The sequence below is a fragment of the Theropithecus gelada genome, chromosome 10 (assembly GCF_003255815.1).
Source record: "Theropithecus gelada isolate Dixy chromosome 10, Tgel_1.0, whole genome shotgun sequence".
Taxonomy (NCBI): Eukaryota; Metazoa; Chordata; class Mammalia; order Primates; family Cercopithecidae; genus Theropithecus; species Theropithecus gelada.
Genome location: NC_037678.1, coordinates 82881727 through 82902399, shown reverse-complemented (window position 1 = coordinate 82902399; position 20673 = coordinate 82881727).

The window sequence follows — 20673 nt, the reverse complement described above, 5'->3', positions numbered from 1 at the left end:
AAAAAAAAAAAAAACTCTAATAAATTTAGAAAAAAAGTAAGTAAGATCTTTATGAAATTAGAGTGGGGGGATTTTTATTCAAGATACAAAAGTTACAGAATTTAAAGTAAAATATTGATACATACTTTCTAAGTATAACTAAGTTACATTTTAAATTCTTTCTATTCTGTCATATCTCCTTTCACAGTGTGATGTTGAAGCTTTGCCCATCCAGATGCAGAGGGAATCTGTAGCTTTACTACGTCTTGAATCTGGGCTGGCCTTGTGGCTGCTTTGAGAAATCAGAAGCAGTGGGACTGATGTGGGCGACTTCCGAGCTGAGGCCTCAAGAGAAATGAAGCTTGCACCACCACCCTCTGGCAACCACATTGCTAAGAGAGAAAGCCTAAGCCAATCGGGGGAGGAACCACATGGAGGAGAACAAAGGTACCTCATCTAAATGTTCCAGCCAACAGCTAGACATATGAGTGAGGCCATCTGGGACCAGCTGTTCCCCAGCAGACCTGCCACATGACCATAAACACGAGTGAGACCAGCCAAAGCCACAGAGAGCAGGCATGATTCCTGCCCACACTGCCAATCCACAGAATGGAGCAAACAAATAATCTACGCTACTGAATTTTAGAGTATGTTGTTATAAGGCAATATATAACTGATACAATAAATAAAAACTTCATAAATAAAAACAGATAAATGCTTCATGAGATACTCTACACCAAGTAAAATGTAAGCCAGAGATCAAGACAATATTTGAATGAATATAAGTTATCAGGCTTACTACAAAGATATATATATATGATAGATATATGATATATAAATGATGACAACTCAATAAGAAGAAAATTAAATTAGGCATTAAGAAAATATATAAGCAAGCAATTCACAAGCAAGAAGAAAGTAATGCCCAATAAATATATGAAAAGTTGCCTAACATTAGGTATAATCCAAGAAATTGAAATTAAAACAGCTGTGAAAAACAATTATATATCCATTAGTTCAGTAAAAAGTAGTGTATGACAGATTTTGCTAAGAAGATGGAATGATGAGAATCTCCTACACTAATTGTGATAGAACAAACTGGTGCCCTCATTTTGGAAAACTTTGGCAGTAACTAGTAAAATTGACAACACGTATTCTAGAAAGTCTATTGCCAATAAACATAAGAAGAGAGATGTAAAATTATCGTTCATGCATTATTTACAGTAGCAAAAAGTGGAAACAGCCTCAATCTCTCAGTGATCATTGAGAGAATAAATCTTGATGTCCTAGCTAGAGCAATCAGGCAAGAGAAGAAAATAAAGGGCATCCAAATTTGAAAGAAAGAAGTCAAATTATCCTTGTTTGCAAATAATACAATCTTATATTTGGAAAAAAACAAAGACTCCACCAAAAAAACCTTAGAACTGATACACAAATTTAGTAAAATCGCAGGATATAAAATCAACATACAAAAATTAGTAGCATTTATATATGCCAACAATAAACAATCTGAATAAGAAATAAAGAAGCAATCCATTTACAATAACTACCAAAAAAAAAAACCCAAAAAACTGGCAATTAAACTCAACCAAAAAGTTGAAAGATCTTTACAACATAAAGTATAAAACAATGATGAAAGACATTGAAAAGAATGCAAATAACAGAAAAAATATTTTATGTTCATGGATTAAAAGATTCAATGTTAAAATATCCATACTACCCAAAGTAATGTACAGATTCAATACAATTCCTATCAAAATATCAATGTCATTCTTCACAGAAGTAGGAAAAAAAAATCCTAAAATGTATATGCAACCACAAAAGACCCGAAATAGCTAAAGCCATTTTGAGCAAAAAGAACAAAGCTAGAGGAGTCATGTTACCTGAATTCAAATTATATTACAGAGCTATAGTAACCAAAAAAGCATAGTACTGGCATAAAAAGAGACACATAGACTGATGGAACAGACATAGAACCCAGAAGTAAATTCATACATTCACAGCAAACTCTTTTCTGACAAGGTGCCAAGAATATACATTGGGGAAAGGACAGTCTGTCTCTTCAATAAATAGTGCTGGGAAAACTGAATATCCATATGCAGAAGAATGAAACTAGACCCATATCTTTTAACATATACAAAAGTAAAGTTAAAATGAATTAAATACTGAAAGCTAAGACTTCAAACTCTAAAACTATTAAGACTAAAAGAAAATGTTGGGGGAAACTGTCCAGGATGTTGGCATGGACAAACACTTTTTAAGTAATAACCCCAAAACACAGGCAACAAAAGCAAAAGTGGAAAAATGGGATCACATTAAGTTAAAAAGCTTCTGCACCACAGATAGTCAACAAAGTGAACAGACAGCCCACAGAAAATATTTGCAAACTATCTGACAAGGAATTAATAACCAGAATATATAAGGAGCCTCAAACAACTCAATAGCAAAAAAATCTAATAATCTGATTTAAAAATGAACAGAATACATGAATAGATATTTTTCAAAAGAAGACATACGAACGGCAACCAGATGTGTGAAAAGGTGCTAAACATCATTGATCATCAGAGAAATGCAAATGAAAACTTTAATGAGATATAATCTCGCCCCAGTTAAAATGACTTTTATCTAAAAACAGCCAACGACAAATGCTGGAGACAGTGTGGAAAAAAGAGAACCCTCATACACCAATCATGGAAATGTAAATTAGTACACCACTATGGAGAACAGTTTGGAAGTTCCTCAAAAAACTAAAACTAGAATTCTCATATGATTCAGCAATCCTATTGCTAGGTATACCCAAAAGAAAGGAAATCAGTACACTGAAGAGATATCTGCACTCCCACATTTATTGAAGCACTACCAAGCAACTTAAATGTCCATCGACAGACAAATGGATAAAGAAAATGTGGTATGTATGGAGCACTATTTAGTCATATAAAAGAATGATATCCTGTCATTTGCAACATGGATGGAACTAGATGACATTATATTAAGTGAAATAAGTCAGGTACAGAAAGACAAATTTTGCATGTTCTCATTCATTTGGGGGAGCTAAACATTAAAGCAATTGAACTCATGGAGATTGAGAGTAGAATAAAGGTTACCAGAGGTTGGGAAGGGTAGTGAGGGGTGCGGGGGATAGTTAACAGATATAAAAATAGAGTTAGATAGAATAAATAAGGTCATCATTTATATTACAACGGGAGGACTATAGTTAACAATTTATTGTACATTTAGAAATAACTGAAAGTATATAATTGGATTGTTTGTAACACAAAGAAATGATAAATGCTTGAGGTGATGGATACCTTACTTGCCCTGATATGATTATTATGCATTGCATGCCTGTATCAAAGTATCTCATGTATCCTATAAATATACACATTTACTATGTATTCATAAAAATTAAAAATAAAAAAAAATTTTAAAAAGAGGATGGATTCATCTTACGATGAAACACTACACAGAAGTGAATATGAGTGTTGGATCTAGTGATGTGAATTTAAAAAACAATATTATAATGTGGAAGGAAACACCATATGTAGATAACATTTAAGGTTAAAAGCATAAAATAGAATCCTGTATGTTATTGATTGATACATAAGTAGAATTATTACCTATGAGTAGAAATCATAAACATCACAAGCTAGTAGCTTCTTTGAAAGAAGAAAAACATATGGGAAATGGGATGAGGGATGAATATTTAAAACTTTATAGTCTAAGTTGGTTGGTGGGCACACAAGGGCCCACTAGTTTTTTCCTTTATAAATTTTGTCTGTCTGATTTATTTAATAATTAAAACAATAGAAAACCACACAACCCAAGACAAAAACAAAGATTTGCCTTGCTTTCCTGAACAGCTACCCGAGAAGGCACTGAGATACAGTATTGAAACTCCTGTCAATTTTCCAATCCCCTAATCCCAGGGTCCAGTCAGGCATTTTGCTGATGATCCATCATCATGATTCAATGCAATACTATAACAGGGAATCCATTTACAACCTTTAAGAAAGAGTCAAATGAAATTTTGCCAATATCTAGGAAGCTATTAATTCACTTGACCTTCACACAGAAAACACTTCCTTGACTTACTTTTTGCTGTGTGGATATAAATATGCATGAAAATAATTTAAAGCTGTTTATTTCTATGACTGACTAGCATAACTAAGAGTTTTGAAACCTGACAGTGTGGAAAACATGTCTCCCTTTTCTATTTTCCACACCAATAAAAAAAAGCAATCAAAATTTTTCACCTGAAGATGAGCAAGAGATCTCATAAAGAAAAAAGATGGAGCATTTGATGCAAATACATGAGATTATCTTTTGTGCATTTTCAAGCAGAGTCAAAGAAATAGATTTTCATAAATCAAAGCTTTCCAATTTTAAACAAGCATTTTTATTCAAGGCAACAGAGGGGTGGGAAGAGAGATAGGAATGCATTTCATGGGCAGAGGCTGACTAGGAAACTCATGTAACTTAGCTGTTATCAATGGAATGGAATCTGGGTGACACTCAGGGATTCAAAAGATAAAGGGTGAATTTGTGTTGAGGCTAAGCCCCCTTCATCCCGTTCTACCCCAAGCCATATGAGAAGCAGTGCACCATTAAATCACAGGCACCCAACTCCCTGTGTGGTACAGTACTTCTGTACTGCTTCCCATGTAGGTCCATGGAAGAAAATATAAGCCAACAAAAGTTTATATCCAATACCCCCATTCTCCAATCTCAGAATAGGGAGAAGCAGAGATGGAAGTGGAATCCTAATGGAATTTAAACCAGAAGTGACTGAATTTGATTGAGCAAGATTAGGTTTTCTGATAACAGTAGAAAGTGATGCAAAGCCAAATTTAGTTACAGAGGAATAAAGTTAATTTTTTGAATTTATAATAACCCTGAAGTGTTACTATGAGGGAGTGAGAGAAGCAAGGAGGAGAAGAGAAAGAACTTAGAAAAAAAGTGGTGTGGTTTTAGCTGAAGTCCAGCCTCACTGCAATTCCAAGGGTCACTGTGGAAAGTGAACAGCACCACAGACTTCTTTCACCTTGAGGCAAGGGAGCTGGGCCTAAGTATCCTTAATCAATCAATCATTGGCTGTAGGCTGCTTCTTAGAAGCACAGGTGGAGAAGTGTGCTATCGCGGGAGAAGCAATACCTATTGGGTGAAGGCAATTCTCTGAGAAGGGGCTAGCTAAGGGCCTCAGCAAACAAAACTTGGAGCAGCTGTGCGATGGGGCCTCTGTAAGTGAAGGGGGTCTGGGTGGGCACCAGTGGAGTCCTATATGAGCTGAGAAATTAGTTGAGTTCTGGTCCACTGCAAAATCCCACCATTGGTGGCGAAAAGCTCAAAGCCCTCTCAAATATTCTTATCAACTCCCAACTCGTACTTACTTTTCTCAGTTCTCATTGCTCCCACAATTTACACTAAATCTATCCCCGGAAATTACTTTGACAGTCTTGTGCGTTCTTCCCTGTGCTACTGCTTCTGGTATCAGTCTTGTCCTCTGAGTCCTCTAGCCTCCTTAGCTCTTAATATCCAAAACCAGGCTTAAAACTCCAAAGGTCTACTTTTCTCTCAAAAACATGGCCCTCACAATCCAGTATCTCTACTTTGAATACTGTATCTTCACAATCCATGAAAAATAAAGTTCCAACCAGGAACTCATTTGGTTTTTCAAAAACTCAACTCTGTCTTTGCCACCCCTTTCAGGCAATAAATACTATTTCTTGAATGAATAAAGAGCCACTAAAGGTATCTGAAAAGATGGTACCAAAATAACTGCAGTGATTATTTTTGGAAAGTAATTTGCATAATGAAAAACTGTTGAACATAATTGTTATATTTTGGTATGAATGAATTTGCCATGAATACAATTGAAAAAGAAGAGTTGGGTAAAGTGAGAAAGCATGGGGATTTTCAGAAGACCTGTAGTCTTGAGAAACTTCATACAAAGGATATCCTGGACCACATGAATTTAGCATCATACCTGCAGTGAGATCTTGAGGTTACTCCATGTTGACTTGTCTGAGCTGATGGCCATTCACCATGCCCGAAACCTGAAGATCAGTGTGGCATTGAAAAGAAGATTGGTGTGGCTGCAAAATGCACAATCCTCATGATGGAAGGCAAATGGTAATATTTATGATTGACAGTAGTAGGTGCTATAGAACCATTCCCAAACCCCAGACTGCACCAGGCAGGAAAACAACTCAGAAGAGGCTTCTGATGATCCACACGAGAGTATATGGACCACAGGACAACACACAGAAGAGCATATGAGACACACATAGAATCATTTGCTACACTGAAAAGCCACCTTAGGAAAGAAGAGGGAAATGAAAGTCATTATAGGGGCTGTAGACATTAAATTCATAGAATGTTTCCATGGAAAAGACTAAAGATTATTTTTAAAAACGTTTTAAAATAATTTCAACTTTTATTTTGGATTTAGCGGGTAAATGTGCAGGTTTGCTACATGGGCATATTGCACAATGCTGAAATTTAGAGTAGGGATCCCATCACCTAGGTATTAAGCATAGTACCCAATAAGTAGTTTTTCAAATCATGGTCCCCTCCCTTCCTCCTCCCGTTAGTAGTCCCCAGTGCTGTTATTCCCATCTTTATGTCCACGTGTACTCAATGTTTGGCTCCCACTTAAAAGTGAAAACATGTAGTATTCAGTGTTTGGTTCTTGCATTAATTTGCTTAGGATAAGGGCCCCCGCTGCATACATGTTGCTGCAAAGGACATTATTTCATTCTAGCATTCCATGGTGTATATGTACCACATTTGCTTTATCCAATCCACTATTGATTCCACTGTTGATGAGCTTCTAGGTTGATTCCACGTCTTTGCTATTGTGAACGGTGTGGTAATGAACATATGTGTGTCTGTGTCTTTTTGATAGAATGATTTATTTTCCTTTCGCTATATACCCGGAAATGGTATTCTAGGTCGAATGGGAGTTCTGTTTTAAGTTATTTGAGAAATCTCCAAATTGCTTTCCACAGAGGCTAATTTACATTCCCAGCAACAGCATATAATAGTTCTTTTTTCTCTGCAGCCTCACCATCATCTGTTATTTTTTTAACTTTTTAATAATAGTTATTCTGACTGTTGTGAGATAATATGTCATTGTGGTTTTGATTTTCACCTCTCTGATGATTAGTGATACTGAGCACTTTTTCATACGTTTGTTGGCCGAATAAAAATCCTAGAAGAAAACCTAGAAAATATTCTTCTCAGTGTTGGCCTTGGCACAGGATTTTTGGCTAAGTCCCCAAAAGCAATTTCAACAAAACAAAAATTGACAAGTGGGTCCTAATTAAACTAAACAGTTTTTGCACTGCAAAAGAAGCTATTAACAGAGTAAACAGAAAACCTACAGAATGGGAGAAAATATTTGCAAACTACACATCCAACAAAGGCCTAATATCTAGAATCTATAAGGAACTTAAATCACCAAGCAAAAAACAAATAACCCCATTAATAAATGGGTAAAGACTGTTTAATCGAGGAAATACATTACTGTCAGATGGGAAGTTTCTGTTTGCACTGGCAAAAATTTGAATTATAGAACAAATAGAATCAGTTACAGGAAACAAAAAATGTGATGCTTTCATTTTGGTTGATGAAATTGCAGCTTTTTTACAAGGAGAGACATCCCATATTGCCAATTCTTTATGAGGTGGGTTCATGTCTTATGCTTTGTTTCTTGCCTCATGTGTAGGAAATAGTAGATCAATAAATGGTTTATCACTGATCAAAATCAATGAAACATTTTTATAACAATGATTTCAGAAGTATTCTGAGCTACTTGGAATTCAGTGTTGGTGTTTGCAGGGAGAGGAGTTGTTGAGGATACCCAGTAAATAAGAGTCTTAATATTGCTCACCCTAGCTGGAAACTCTTTCAGAGATAGTCTAAGCAATTGAAAAAAATAGGAATCCAAATATCAAGAGGACTTCAGATAATAATAGATTGTTCCAAATGTCCAGAAACAAGGGGGCATCCTATTACTGAACCACAAAACTTTTCAAACTCAGCCACAGGCATCTCAACTATCACAAGCTTCGCAATTGCAGATATATCACTGTAAAATCTCCAGGAGATTCCGGAGAAGAATATTGGGCTATTATTTTATGCAGGCAATCTGGCTATAAGGTAGAAGAGAAGGGAGGTGGCTGAGCTATGCACATCCAGTCTTCATTCCAAATTCAGATTCTGATAAGTCGTCCTGCTTTCCCTGAGTGAGGAGTTGGGCAAGGGTTGAGGTGTGTTCAGGGAAAATACCCCTTCATGGAAAGCAGAGGAAGGAAGAAAAAGTGTTTTATCCCTAACTATGATGTCTAAACTATTCATTGCCTACAAGCTGATACGTTTTACTTTACCTAAATGTGATTTAAAAAAAAAAAAAAAAAAAAAAAAAGGTACAAAGAAGTATATAAGTGGTCATTGTAGATAGTCAATGAGTTTTGTTTTTATTTGGCTACATCAGTAAAGGCCAAGATATGTACTTATTCTCATATATCTCTATTTGCCCACCCCATATTGAAAACATTTTAAAATTATATCCCATCACCCAGGGGGTACCATCTGATGACTGGTATATTTTGGGAATTGTTACTTCTTCTTATCAAGGGATACAGACCAGAGCTTCCTAGGCTTTTTTACATCACATAGAAAATGTCAACATTTATAGGCATGGTAATCATTCATGCTGGTCAATATATCTGGTTTTTCTCCTTCTGCACACATTGAAGGATTGTATCCTCTGTTCTCCTAAAGGTAGGCCTCACATGTCCCTTACTTTGAAAGTATGTTACTTCTAGACTGAAGCTTTCAGAGCCATTGCGTGATTTGTCAAGTTTCCTAACCTGTGCTGTAGCAATTAGCAATTTTCAAGGTAGTGGAGGATTTATAAGCTTGCATCTCCGAAAGCCAATGATGTGGACCAGAATGCTCAGCCAATATGTCACAATCAAGAAATAAACAATAAAGTTTTGATCTCTGTTAATATTGAAAAGTGTTACCCAGCTTATCCTAACGGATAGCGAACACGCCCTTGGTTTGGGGTACATAAAAGTGGTTGGTTCTCACTAGAGTCAACCAGCTCAGGACTTCACCCTCCTCAGGACTTGCTCAGCTACTCTGAAGGCTCAGGGAAGCACAATGACTGAAATTGCATGATTATTGATCTTATCTTCTGAATTGCTATGTTGAAGTCTCCTGTTGTGACATTCAAAATGACAGTTGGTTATTTTTGTTTTATTTTGTTTTTAATTGATACATAGCTATACATATTTATAAGGTACATCATGAAGTTTCAATAATCCATACATTATATAACAATTAAGTCATGGAAATTCATACTTCCACCATTTCAAATACTTGTCATTTCTTTGTGGTGAGAACATTCAAAATCCTTTCTTCTAGATATTTTGAAATATACAATACATTGTGGTTAACTACAGTCACAGTGCTGTGCAATAGAACACCAGAACTTATTCCTCCTACCTAACTATAATTTTGTACTCAATGACCAACTTCTCTCCATTCCTTCTCTTCCTTACTCTTCTCAGCTTCTAGTAAGGACTATTCTACTCTCTACTTTTATGTGATCAACTTTTTTAGATTCAATATATGAATGAGATCATGCAGTATTTTTCTGTCCGTGCTTGGCTTATTTCACTTAACATAATGTCTTCTAGGTTCACCCATGCTATTGCAAATGACAGAATTTCATTCTTTTCATGACTGAATAATATTTCATTGTGTGTACATATGAAATTTAAAATTCATTTATTTGTTATTGGTTGCTTCCACATCCTGGCGATTGTAAACACTGCTGCAATAAACGTAGGAGTGCAGTAATCTCTTTGGACATACCAATTTTATTTCCTTTGAATAGCTACCCAGTGGGAGATTACTGGATCATACGATAGTTTTACTTGCAATTTCTCTGACGAGGCTCCATACTGTTTTAAATAATGGCTGGATGAGTTTCCATTCCTAACAACAGTGTATAAGTGGAGTTCTTCACATAGTCACCATCATTTGGTATTTTTTGTGTGTTTTTTTGATAATAGCCATTCTAAATGGGATGTGAGGATATCTCACTGTGGTTTTGATTGGCATTTCCCTGATGATTAGTGATATTGAGTATATTTTCCTGTATCTGTCAGCCATTTGTCTGTCTTCTTTTGAGAATGTCTATTCAGGTCTTCTGCTTATTTTTTGATCCGATTATTTGTTTTTTGTTTTCATTTTTGCTTTGTGTTGTTGAACAGCTGTTGTCAATCAAAGGTGTCACCATTGCTGATTTCCAGAGAATTTCCCACTGCTCTGGATATATTCATGGATGCCCATCCCATCTTGTGGATCTTCCATGTTCAGATGGCTTGTGCTCTATCTCATCACTGATGAGCCATTAGCATGGCATGTCCTTGCCAAGAAGCTGCTGTGAGCAATGCAAGTGATGCCTTGGAGTGACTAAGGCTTGGTTGTTTACTTTCATTTGTAGCTTGTTGCTTTAAACTGCTTCAAACATGATATATAAAATACCTCTATAATTAAAGAGCAAAGAGAATTAGCTACAGTATACATTCCTAAACTTTCCTATTTCTTCTCTTTTCTTTTCAGACCATATGCCACGTTCAGGTGGTTTCAAGGCAAAATAGCAGGGTTTGGTAGTGTTTGCCTTGGGACTGAAGCTTGCTATACATGAAGTGATAAGCAAGATTTTTAGAATGACCCCGGGAGCTCTTTCTGACTGCCTGACAATGCCTTGGCAGGACCAGGCACTACCTGTACTCCAGCGGCAGAGCTTGCCCAAATCTAACTTCTCACGCTTCCTGTGGAGTCCTCTCATTTGCTGCAACTGTGCAAAGGTTTTCAGAAGCAAGTGGTCATCTTTCCTAGAAGTCATAGATATTAGTTCATCTGAAGGCTTGTTATTAGTTACCTTAAGACTGGCTGAAGCTGGAAGATCCACTTCCAAAGTGGCTGATACACATGGATGGCAGGTTGGGCCTGATTGTTGGCAGGTGGCCTCAGTACCTCTCCATAAGAACCTTCCCACAGACTGCCTGCATTTTCCCACAACAAGGGAGCTGGTATCCCCAAATGGGTAAAAATCTCGGCAGAAGCAATCAAGCCTTTCACAGAAGCATTTCACAGAAGGAAATGCTTTTTGTGACCTAATCTCTGCAGTCATCCACCACATTCTATTTTATAGGAGTGGGTCACTAAGACCAGAAATTCAAAAAGAGGGACATTAGGTTTCACATTTTAAAAAGCAGAGTGACAGCCGGGCGTGGTGGCTGTTGCCTATAATCCCAGCACTTTGGGCAGATCACGAGGTCAGGAGATCGAGACCATCCTGGCTAATACGGTGAAACCTCATCTCTACTAAAAATTTAAAAAATTAGCTGGGCATGGTGTGTGTGGCGGGGGGTTGCCTGTAGTCGCAGTTACTCGGGAGGCTGAGGCAGGAGAATGGCATGTACCCGGGAGGTGGAGCTTGCAGTGAGCCGAGATCAGTCACTTGCACTCCAGCCTGGGTGGCAGAGTGAGGCTCCGTCTCAAAAAAAAAAAAAAAAAAGCGGGGGGAGAGGGGAGTGACATAGCCACAGTAGCAAAGACTTGGAATCAACCTAAATGCCCATCGATGATAGGCTGAATAAAGAAAATGTAGTACATATACACCATGGAACACTATGCAGCCATAGAAAGGAATGAGGTTATGTCCTTTGCAGGGACATGGATGGAATCAACAAACTGATGCAGAAACACTGCATGTTCTCACTTATAAGTGGGAGCTGAATTATGAGAACACATAGACACATGGGGGGAACAACACACACTCCCTGTTGGGAGGTTGGGGGAGGGAGAACATCAGGAAGAATAGCTAATAGAGGCTGGGCTTAACACCCAGGTAACAGGATGAGGATGAACTGTGTTACAAACCACCATGGCACACGTTTACCATGTAACAAACTTGCACATCCTGCACATGTACCCCTGAGTTAAAATAACACTTGAAGAAAAAAAAAAGTGGAATGACAATTAGTGAACATATTGAAAACTATCACATTCTGTAAATTCAGACACTTTCTTGAGTAAATTCCAAATTTTTCTCTTCTCATTTATATGTGCACTTTCACACTTGTACTGTAAGAAGATAGAGTAGCAGAAAGGAGGTGAACAGTGTTCCTCTCTTAAAATGCAAACCTACTGCACGTGCAGTAGCTATTCTCGGGAATAGTGTCCCTTTCTGTGAGATGAGGGAGAATAGAAGCCGATACATTTTTTTTCATTGACCCTTATCTTTTTTGTATACCCAATATAGCCTATCCTTTGCTCCATAATGAGTAGGATGTTATAGTATTACCTTGTTTCATCTCGTCACTTAAGCAAAACTACAGATATCTCATGGTATCTGTGGGGGATTTGTTCCAGGACCCTGCAGATATCAAAACCTATGCATACTCAATGTTCTTAAATAAAATGAGGTAGTGTTTGCATGTAACCTATATACATCCTCCTGTATACTTTAAATCTCTAGGCTACTTATAATAATCTAATACAGTGTAAATCTTATGCAAATAGTTGTCATACAGTATTTTTTATTTGTATTGTTTTTAACTGTTGTATCGTTATTTTCTATTTTCTTTTTCCCAGAGTATTTTCAATGTACAGTTGGTTGAATCCGGGGATGCGGAAAACATGGATACCAAAGATTGACTGAACATAAAAAATACTCAGGACACTTGTTCTCAAGGACTCTCTGTAGTTTTTTCCAGTGAGAGTTGATATTGTAGTAATAAACATGCAACAAATAGGGGCACTGATACTGTTCTCGACTTCCCAACCTTGGGGAAATGACGCTGACATGACATGCATCTCTCTCTTGCTCTGTTTATCTCCTCCCCATCCTTTTTTTCCTTCCTCCATTAATTAGCTCTAGAGTACTCACTCTGTGACACCTGCCAGGAAGGCAGACCAGCAGCTCAGTCACTGTCTTTAGGTAATCACTGTCTAAAGTTGGTCCTTGAAATTTTCTCTATTGTTTATTTAAAACATAGATTCCTGGAAGTGGTTCCAAATCCACTGAATCAAAAGCTCTTGTGTGGCCACTGGGAAACCACACTGAGTAATTTGGAGGACTACTGGCTGTTGTTAGTAAAACTCAGTTCCTGTTACCATGATGATTGCTTTTGATGTGTATAAATCAATGAGTCTCAAACTTTGACAGGCATCAAATTGCTGAGCCCCATCCCTAGAGTTTCTGATTCAGTAGATCTAGGATGGGGCCTATAATTTGTATTTCTAATAAATGCCCAGCTGATGCTGATATTGCTAATTCTAAGGATCACACTTTGATTAATGTAAATGCTAATTAGCAATATTTTTTCAAAGGCAGATGTGTATTTGGTCCAATCAGGTATGATTGAAGCTCCCAGAGTCAGAAAACTTTGGAGCTAAAGTAGATGTTGGAAATCATGATGCAAAAATCATTTTTTCAAAAGTTGATTAAACAAAGTTAAAAGTTTGGTAATTTTGTCTTGGTCATTAAACAATTTAAAGCAGATACAAAAAGATAGCTGGGTTCTCCTAGTCCAGTTTGTTCTCTATTGATCATCCTACCTAAGAAAATCTTTATGTATAGTCATGAACTGCATAATGATGTTTTGGTCAGCAATGGACCACACATATGATAGGGGTCCCATAAGATTATAATGCAGTGTTCTTACTGTACCTTTTCTATGTTTAGATATGTTTAGATACACAAATGCTTACCATTATATTACAATCGCCTACGGTATTCAGTACATAACATGTTGCACAAGTTTGCAGCCTAAGAGCAATATGCTATAGCATATAGCCTAGGTGTGTCGTAGGTTATACATCCAGGTTTGTGTAAGTACATTTTATGCTGTTCACACAATGATGAAACTGCCTTACATTTTGCAGAATGTATTCTTGTTGTTAAGTGACATATGATTGTGTATACTTCTGAAGCCAACTTATTGAGTTACAAAAGGTAATCATGCCAGCTTAAATCAATAAAGGTCAGAGAACGTGATGAAATTAGACGTTTTCATAAAACTGAATAAAAACAAGAAGTCATTAAAGAGGATGTTGAAAGACTTGTTTGGTTCTTTTGGGTATCTTAGTCAAATTGTCAGAGGAACAATTTCTTTTTATGAGACATTAAGAAAAGTACTGAAATGTGAAGCTATTATAAATATAGGCTGTAGTTTTGCTTGCAGAGCCTGTGACCAATTGCCAAGAAAAATATTAACATAGAAACTGATAGTCTGAGAGTATATGATAGTGACATTTCATATAAATATTTAGAACATGATCCCATGAGGCAAAAATACAGGATAAACTTATAAACTGTGTGGCTGCACAGACCCTAGGGCTATATAATGACTATGTCCAGCTTGTTGCTGACTAAATAAAGGGAAGCTTGATTCATCACAGATGAGCAATAATTGTCTTCATCACTAATTATTTATATCATAAGGCCATCTGTGATGTTTTCATGATTTCCAAAAGAGAATGCATGCAGCTTGAAAGGGTGGAAATCTTGCCAGTTTAGAAACGACATCTGGAAGGCTTTGGAATTGAAAGGCCTAGCATGAAAAAGTAGAGCTGTTTATAGGTGCCAAAGTTGAAGCAGCACTCTGAGGAACTGCATCTGTTCTAGAGCTCAGAGTTGGGTTGGGCTCCTCAGAAGTGATCCCTGAGACAGGAAGGCGTACACACACCATTTACATAGGTAAGACACCTAGGGGAGCCAGGAAGAGAGGAGGAGAAGCAAGACACACATAGAAGGAAGTCAAGCAGGAGTAGAGTCCCAAGCAGGGAAGTGCCCACAGGCATACTTAGGACTGTGAGTTCCACCTCGAAGTTGTTTTGGATCTGAGGAAGCTGAGCTTTTATTTCTTTCCCCTCTGTCACTGATCAAATGCTGCTCCGGGTACTTCTGCCTCTGTATGACCATGCAAAGTGCCCCAGCAACCCAGGGACGTTACCTACAGAAGAGCCACATGTGCTGGGAGTTCCAAACAAAACACATGAAAGCTGGGAGGGGAATACATGTCACTCAAGTTCCAAGGAGATTCCAATGTGTCCGCTTCAAGACCCAAACTCTCTTTTGGTTTTTGAGTTGTCCAAAGGAATATACTTCAGAGAATTATTAGAAGTCTGTTAATTCACATATAAATTATGTTATCAAAACCAGCTTTATTGCTGATAGAAGCAATATTTTGATTTTTATTCTATTGATCCCTATGCCTTTTTCCTTAGTTGAAGTTATGGAGGAGAACAGAAGGTGCTTTTTGTTTTGTTTTGCTTTGTTTTATCTCCTTACACTCTTCAAAATATGTATCAGGGGTTCCAGTGTCTTTTGAGTTGCTATAATGGAATGTGCATTCTTTAAAAATGTCTTTAGATGACAGCAGCAGGTACCGAACACTTGGGTGTGTCTTGGACATCTCCACTTGCTTATCTTACAGTCACGCTGCAATTCAACCATCCAAAAATCATCAGTAGCCTGCCAAGGATCAATAGAGCTGTGCACTATGTGTACAATGTGACTCCCTCTCTGATTGTTTAATGTAGAATTTTGACACCCAGATGCAATGTCCTCATACCCTAGAGAGGAAAAATAGGAAATAATTTCTACATTTTAGGACATGTATTTATCACTCTATAGAGAAACATTTCAGTCATGTGTCAATGTGTTGGGTCATTGTAAATTTGCAATTATTTTTCCAACTAAGTTGGAAACTGGAAACAAAGAAAAGGTATGAGAGCCATCTTCTGGACAAATCTGTTATGACCACACTGGTTTGTCTCCCTCTTCTACTACATACCTCCTGCACCTCTACCAAAACGGAACCTATAATCCTTTTTCGCCAAGCCTGCTCCTCCTCCGTATATGACCAACCTCAGTGAACAAAAGGCCATCCTGCAGTTGCACAGTCTAGAAGCCTGGGAGTCATCGTTGGCTCCTAGATCTCTCTCACCCATATAGTAACCTGTCCCTTCATGCTGCCAATTATATCTTTGGCCACATTTCTCCTTCCCCAAGACCTATGTCTTTACACAATTTCTCACCATTAATAGTCTGAATGATTAACCAGACCTCCTGTAAGGCTTCCTCACCTTAGTATTAACTCCACCTAATTCATATTCTATAATGCTTGTGGAGTATTTTTTTTTTCTCTAAAACATAAATTTGATCATACTGAGCCTTTGATTTAAATAATTTTATACATTTTCCACCATGGTAGGCTCGTAATGGCTCCCAAAGATATATCTACATCCCCATCCTGAAATCCATGCATGGGACCTTGGAAAAAGGGTCTTTGCAGATGTCATTAAGTGAAGCATTTTGCGATGAGAGGATTATCTTAGATTATTGGGTTGGGTCCTAAATACCATCACAACTATCTTTATAAGAGAGAGACAGGGAGAGACAGATTCCCAGTGAAGACAATGTGAAGACAGAACTGAGAGGAATGCGGTCACAGCCAGGGATTGCCCACAGTCATCAGAAGTTGGAAGAGGCAAAGAAGGGATTCTCTGTTAGAGTCTCTGGAGGGAGTGCAGCCCTGCTGCTACCTTGATTGCAAACTTCTAATCCCCAGTACTATGAGAGAATAAATTATTGTTGTTTCAAGCCACCCAGTTTATGGCAATTTATAAGGCTAGCCAAGGAACTTAGCACTTATTTTCCTTAAGGTAATAGTAAATCTATTTTTATATTACTTCAAGGCCTGTCATGATCGAGTCTCTGCCTTCATTTCCTATTTGAATCTCTCATTTTATCTCAAATACACTCTGTGCTCTCGTGACTGGGGATAACTGGAAGGTCTTAATTTGGGACATTTTCCTCCTCAGCTTCCTACAATTGCATATGCTCTCACATTTCTGTGGAATTCCCAAATTCTTATCACTGTATATAATCTGTTTAAGTGTACTAGAAAAATTATGTGATACCTGAATGAAGTGGGAGGAGAGATATGCCAATTTGAACATTTAAAAATGAAACTAATTATATGGGGCAACTTGTGTAAGAATGCATTGACACATATGTGACTTATTGTCACTCAAACATGAGTGAAGATGCTTATCCTAAACTTAGCTTATACTTATTAGATTTATAATTGCAGTGCTATGTCATTCTGGAGGTGATGGTTGATGTTTCAGAGAGGTAAGTGGATTTCTCACATTTTAAAAGATGAATGCCTGCACTTACGTGGACGGAGTAACAGGTTTTGTTGATGTCCAAGTCCAATTCCCTGTACTGGGCTGTGCAACCATGCCCCCAAATGCTGAGAGTGTTGGCTGTTGATGGCTCACAGCTGTCCTCTTCTCCACCAGTAACCAGTAGCCAAAAAGTGACTTGTAAAGATGTGCAAAGGGCCAGCCCCTTTGCCTCAGGTGGGACTGACTTTGTGGTACAGTGAGTTCTCCTGGGCTTTCTCTGGCATCAGCTAAAGCTTTCCTGCTGAGTATACAACCTTGCTGAGTTCTACCCTCTGTTACATTTGCTCCTGTCACTCCTTTTCTCGAGAGCACTCCCCCCAAGAATTCATTTATACTCAAATTCCCACCTCAGATTCTACTTCTAGGAAATGTGGCTTAAAACAGAATTTCAAAATTTATTACAACCAGTTCTTGTAGCCCAAGTCCAAAATTAGTCAAGAAATGCAGCAGCAAAACTATAGTTATTGAACACAATCTCATATACAGGATAATAATAAGTGCAAAGGTAGATTCAAAGAGTTTGAATCTCTTAAGAAATGAAATCCTTTTTATACAACTCTTTATGGAATACATCAATGAGTGAGTAAATGAATGTCCTAAAATCTAAACACACTGTAACCATCTACTGTGGTAGTTTCCTAAGAGTGTGCACAAGTACAAGTACTCCTCAGTGAAAGTATCATGAGTCAGATTTAGAAACTCAGCTGCTCCCTCATCTAAGCTTTCTAGTATGACATCAAGACTCCACTCCAATTCCTCTTCCATGAAGCGTCTTCCAGATATTGGCTAAATCTCCTGAGAGGAATTTTGCTCACCACTAAACACTATGTTGTTTGAATAATTTATTTGTTCTTTATCAAATACCTGACTAAGAGATCAAAATTAATATTGCTAAAATGAGAATGTTTTAAATACTACAGACAAGTCAAAATGACCAATGGTAACGTAAAAACAATTCCATTGTTAAAGGCAAGACAGTCCTTCAGAGAATGCTGCTTCAGAATTTGAATTTAGAAAGGGGAAAGTGGGGAGATCTGAGTAAGAACACTGGACATAGAAAAGAAAAACCATGCTTCCTCCCTGCCATGTGTAGTTTGTGCAGTCCTGAATAAGGTACTTAATGACATCATAATGTCACTGGGATGAATTAATGGAATAAAGTGCATTGTGAAAGCATTTCAAAGTGCCAAGACCTTTACAAATGTGGATGATTGTTATTGCTCTGCTCCATGCTCCAAAGGCTTATTCACCTGTCCTTTATTTATCATCCTTCTATGAGTCAAATTTCAGGAAAGCAAGTGAATGTCTAGTTGCATTAAAAATTGATTTCTATTGTAGGTGTTAGATTTTATGCAAATTTATTCCATCATTCTTCATGGAATGACCAATAGAATTTTCATGATAATAGCCTTGTATTTAACTAGAAAGTGAAATTATGAGCCTTTATAGGCCATTATTTGTGAAGAAAATTAATTGCTTCCTAAGTGCCAAGCACTATCCTAGTCTATGAGCATAGTAGGGTGAACAAGACATCATGCATCTCATTGTCAAGAAGGAAAAAGAGGCAGTATACTGATACACACAAAAAGGATTATGTATTTACAAATTATGCTGACTTCCAGGAAAGAACATAATGGAAGCTATGAGAGAGACAATAGAAGAACCTTCCCGCCAGGTGCAGTGGCTCACACATGTAATCCCAGCACGTTGGGAGGTCCGAGGCCAGTAGATCACCTGCCTTGAGTTCGAGACCAGCATGATCAACATGGTGAAACACCACCTCTACTAAAAATGGAAAAATTAGTTGGACATGGTGGTAGGTGCCTGTAATCCCGGCTACTCGGGAGGCTGAGGCAGGAGAATCGCTTGAACCCAGGAGGCTGCAGTGCGCCGAGATTGTGCCATTGCACTCCAGCCTGGGCGACAAAGTGAAACTCTGTCAAAAAAAAAAAAGAAGAAGAAGAACCTTCTGATACAGTGTTAGAGAAGATCTCTCTGAGGAGCTGATATTAGCTGATATCTGCATGGTAAGTAGGAACTGTTGAGGTAAAGAGTTGGGAGAAGAAGTTCAAAATACTGAGAACAGCCTCTGGGATGGCCCAGAGTAAGAAAAATCCCTGTGAAATGAGCAAATTGGAGGCATGGCAGAATGAGGGTGCCTGTTCTAGGGTAGAGAACGAAGGCATGGTATTTTAGAAGAGTACTCAGAAAACCACTGGGGGCAAGATACTAAACCTCTCTGTGTCCCAGTTTCCTCATTTGCAAAACTGAGCTAATAATAGTGTCTAGTATTAGGTTGAAATCAATTAATATGCAGAGAGAACTTAAAGGTGTGCCCTGCATATAGTCAAATATTTGTACAAATGTATCATTCTTATTATATTCATGTAAATACAACTTGTTATTTTCAAGTTAGTGACAGCTGAGAAAATGTAATTAGGGTTAAAAGCCTAATGCAAATGTTTTATACCTTGGCACACAGCCCAGCTGACAGAAATTGGTAGGAAGGAAGGGGGAAGACAAGTAGAAAGGTAGAGGTCTTAATAACTCATCTTACAGAATGAGAGTCAAGGGCTAAAACTGCTAGAACAGAAAAGGCAGAGTGATGAAAGCTATTTCAAGTTACTGAAAATAACCACAAGGTGACTTAAAAACAGGGATATAACTACGGAGAAGAGGTTAAAAAAGGAAGACAGTAGTGGGAGATACGCGGGCTAAATACCCATGGAGCTGAGAACCACAGCCACCTGCACCAACATTACCTGGCTATTAAGGCAAAAAACCCACGGCAACCTTTGTCAACATGACATAGTTGTTTGTACCAGAGAAAGTTTGCCTGAGAAAGATAAGATTATTCATCAATAAATAACTTTACTACTGCCTTCAGGAAATTGCAGCAGATCAATTATTTTGAGACAAATTTGGCTCATTGGCTCACCTGGGAAAACATTTTGCTTATCAAACAAAAATTTCTTACCCAGAATCATTTTAAGAATAACACAAATAACACAAATATGTACAAGTGAGTTTTCCCTAAGACCTGAGCATATCCCTACATATGAGAGGGACCAGATTGCCATAGCATTTATATGACAGCATTAGAGGAAAAATAACCACTTTTGTCCCCCCCAAAAGTACACTCTGACAGTAAAGTCAAATAAATATAATCTCGCTGAATATTAGAGGGACACGAAGTAAACAAGCTGCCAAATGAAATTTTATAGGACAGGCATATTCTGAGTACTCTGAGAGAAAGGGAAATTCAGAAGGGCTTTTTGAACAAGTGATTCTGCAGACAAATTTTGGAGGAGAAGTTTTGTGGCAATGACTTGGGAGTGGGAAATGATTCCATCACTCGTGTTACCCAGCTGAGAAAAGAGAATTCTGTTAGCTGCACACTGCACAGACCCA